Source organism: Papio anubis, chromosome 9 (genome assembly GCF_008728515.1).
Source record: "Papio anubis isolate 15944 chromosome 9, Panubis1.0, whole genome shotgun sequence".
Classification (NCBI taxonomy): Eukaryota; Metazoa; Chordata; class Mammalia; order Primates; family Cercopithecidae; genus Papio; species Papio anubis.
In genome coordinates, this window is record NC_044984.1 from 121,549,166 (window position 1) to 121,553,721 (window position 4,556).

Consider the following 4,556-nt stretch of genomic DNA (forward strand, 5'->3'; position numbering starts at 1 on the left):
GAGGCCAACATCATCCTGATACCAAAACCTGACAGAGATACAACAAAAAAAGAGAATTTTAGACCAATATCCCTGATGAACATCGATGCAAAAATCCTCAATAAAATACTGGCAAATCAAATCCAGAAGCACATCAAAAAGCTTATCCACCATGATCAAGTGGGCTTCCTCCCTGGAATGCAAGGCTGGTTCAACATACACAAATCAATAAATGTAATCCAGCATATAAACAGAACCAAAGACAGAAACCACATGATTATCTCAATAGATGCAGAAAAGGCCTTTGACAAAATTCAACAGCCCTTCATGCTAAAAACTCTCAATAAATTCGGTATTGGTGGAATGTATCTCAAAATAATAAGAGCTATTTATGACTAACCCACAGCCAATATCATACTGAATGGGCAAAAACTGGAAGCATTCCCTTTGAAAACTGGCACAAGACAGGGATGCCTTCTGTCATCACTCCTATTCAACATAGTGTTGGAAGTTCTGGCTAGGGCAATCAGAAAAGAGAAAGAAATAAAGGGTATTCAGTTAGGAAAAGAAGAAGTCAAATTGTCCCTGTTTGCAGATGACATGATTGTATATTTAGAAAACCCCATTGTCTCAGCCCAAAATCTCCTTAAGCTGATAAGCAACTTCAGCAAAGTCTCAGGATACAAAATCAATGTGCAAAAATCACAAGCATTCTTATACACCAGTAACAGACAAACAGAGAGCCAAATCATGAATGAACTCCCATTCACAATAGCTTCAAAGTGAATAAAATACCTAGGAATCCAACTTACAAGGGATGTAAAGGACCTCTTAAGGAGAACTACAAACCACTGCTCAGTGAAATAAAAGAGGACACAAACAAATGGAAGAACATACCATACTCATGGATAGGAAAAATCAATATTGTGAAAATGGCCATACTGCCCAAGGTAATTTATAGATTCAATGCCATCCCCATTAAGCTACCAATGACTTTCTTCACAGAATTGGAAAAAACTGCTTTAAAGTTCATATGGAACCTAAAAAGACCCCACATTGCCAAGACAATCCTAAGCCAAAAGAACAAAGCTGGAGGCATCATGCTACCTGACTTCAAACTATACTACAAGGCTACAGTAACCAAAACAGCATGGTACTGGTGCCAAAACAGAGGTATAGACCAATGGAACAGAAAGAGCCCTCAGAAAGAATACCACACATCTACAGCCATCTGATCTTTGACAAACCTGACAAAAACAAGAAACGGGGAAAGGATTCCCTATTTAATAAATGGTGCTGGAAAAATTGGCTAGCCATAAGTAGAAAGCTGAAACTGGATCCTTTCCTTACTCCTTATATGAAAATTAATTCAAGATGGATTAGAGACTTAAATGTTAGACCTAATACCATAAAAACCCTAGAAGAAAACCTAGGCAATACCATTCAGGACATAGGCATGGGCAAGGACTTCATGTCTAAAACACCAAAAGCAATGGCAACAAAAGCCAAAATTGACAAATGGGATCTAATTAAACTAAAGAGCTTCTGCACAGCAAAAGAAACTACCATCAGAGTGAACAGGCAACCTACAGAATGGGAGAAAATTTTTGCAATCTACCCATCTGACAAAGGACTAATATCCAGAATCTACAAAGAACCGAAACAAATTTACAAGAAAAAATCAAAGAACCCCATCAAAAAGTGGGTGAAGGATAAGAACTACACACTTTTAAGTGATGAATATTATGGTGTGTGAATTATATCTCAATAAAGCTCTTATGAACAAACTATTCCTTCTGAACTTCCTTAACTATCTTGCCTACCTGGAAATGCAGTGAGCATTGCATAAACTTTAGAGAAACAGGGAGTATGAAAAAGGAACAAAATATAAAGTGGCCATCTTTTCCTAAAAAGAGAAGTTAATAAGTTATTTCATCTAATTTACTTTTATCACAATAAAGATACCATGAATGTGTCTTTGAATTTTTAATGATTAGTTGTGTTAAGATAAAGGCTAAAAATGCTATTTCGAAAGCAATTTAAACAATAAAAACCCCAAAAGCATGATTTTGGAGCAAGTTTAAGCAGCCATGGAGCCAGGGAGAACTTTTACCTTATGTTTGTGTATTCATTGTCTTTGGTTGTATAAATCACTGGCCCCCGAACTTGACAAAAAAGCTATTATAAGATGTTATTGTTCTTAACAATACAATTCAAAGGTAGACATTATATATATGCTATATATAATAATAATATTTATATATTATGTAATATATAATTACTATATATAATATAATATATATTTATGTACTATAATATATATAAAATATGTATATATACATTACATATGCATATATAAAAGGACTCCCAGAAAACAGATTTAAGTATTGCAACACATCTTAGGTTTCCATTGATTTGCAAACATTTGTACCAGCACCAGCTGTTGAATGCCTTTCTGAGGGCTGCCATGCACATAGCTAAATTTGGCAGTTTAAAACAACAGAAATGTATCCTCTCTCCAATCTGGAGACCCGAATTCCTCAATCAAGATAAGCAGAAGTTGAATTCTACCAGACTATAGTTGATGCTTATTTCCTTTTCTGTGGATCAGACAAACTTCTATGGGTTGCTTGATTTCTCCAGTTTTCTATGTCTGTGAAGCCATGCTCAGTGTGTAAACCAAGAATCATTGAAAAACCTAGAGCAGGGGTCCCCAACTTCTGGGTCATGGACCAGTACCAGTCTGTGGCCTGTTAGGAGCTGGGCCACACAGCAGGAGGTTAGTGACAGGCAAGCATGACACAAAGCTTTATCTGTATTTACAGCCACTCCCCATTGCTCTCATTACCACCCGAGCTCTGCCTCCTGTCAGATCAGCAGTGGCAATAGATTCTCATAGGAGTGTGAACCCTATTGTGAACTCTGCTTGCATATGAGAGATCCAGATTGTGTGCTTCTTATGAGAATCTAATGCCTGATGATCTGTCACTGTCTCCCATCACCCCCAGATGGGACCATTTAGCTGCAGGAAAACAAGCTCAGGGCTCACACTGATTCTACATTATGCTGAGTATATAATCATAGTAGAAATAAAGTGCACGATAAATGTAAATGCACTTGAATCATCCCCAAACCATTCCCTGTCCATGGAAAAACTGTCTTTCACAAAACTGGTCCCTGATACCAAAAAGGTGGGGACTGCTGACCTAGAGTACTGAGAACTCATTTGTTGCCTTTGAGTTTTCAGGCATCTGAGTAAGAAAAACATTTTCATCTTCTGATCCTGGTCAGGAGATATGCACTCAGAGGAGAGGTGAACAGATGCACAGGGTCAAAAGCACAACAGTAACCTGTATTCCCTTTACCCACTGAGGTGCCTTAGTGCACACTGTGCTGAGTGGGATTGTGTTGAGCAGCAGCTGGAAACAGGCTGGACTCGTATGAGGACCACAGGCCTGTGGCAACAGGACTTAGAGCTCATCTCAGATTGGGAAATTAAGAAAGGAACCAGAACAGTTAGTTTGTCCAAGTCCCTGCAAAATTATGCTTTTGCAAAATGTCACCAAATTACCATAGCCCAAACATTCCCACAAGTACATAAAATAATTATCTTAACTCAAACTAGTAAAATAGCCTCATGCAAGATATATGCAATGAATAAAAGATAAGCCTTCTTCTTCAGCTATACTGATTCTTTCAAATCCTAATAATATGTATTCTTTTTTATTCAAATGAGAGTTTTTATTCCAGTTTTAAAATTATAATCACGATTTGTTGGGACTTCTGGAATGGTAGAAAGAAGAAATCCTCTCTCCAAAACAGGAAAGAAAAGACAGACAAAGCTTTTAAAAAAACAACTCTTTCAGAAGCCTGAAAGCTCAACCCATTGTTGAATGAGAATGCCGATCACATGTCTTCAGTTTTGGTTTGCACAGCTTTTTATTAAAATACATTTTTTTTTACCAGAGTCAAAAAATAGCACCACCTGCTCATCACATACTTGTTAAAAGTCTATTTCCACAATACCAATCATTGTTTCCGCAAAATATCATTACTTCTTCTATGATTAGGAAGGTGGGTCTGGATGATATGAATATAGAAACAACCTCAGGAAAGAAGAAACACATGCTATTTTCTTAACAGCTTTGTCAACTTTTTTTATTTGTACTGGAAACATAATGAAAGCAGCCACAATGCATTGAAAACAGTCTTTGTAGAGATTTAGGGATTGTGTTTGTTTTTTCCTCTTCTTGTTGCTTTTTTTTTTTTTTAACACTGCATTTGCTTGGCCAGATGCAATGTGCTTAAATACTCACCAGCACCATCTCCCCCCCGGGAACTCAGTAGAAGGAAGCATGTGGGAAGCCCCTGGGTAGAGGATAGTGCAGGTTGTACAAAGAATATTTATAATGAATAAAAGCCCTAGCAGAGGCAGATGGTTTATCTGTGGCATTTGTACAGTATACGCTGAGTGCACTTAAATGTAATAAGGGAGCTATAATCTGCTAGTCAATTTCCATCTAGTGAAAAAATCATGTGCAATTAATTCCATCGAAAGATGCTTTCTAGCTTTATAA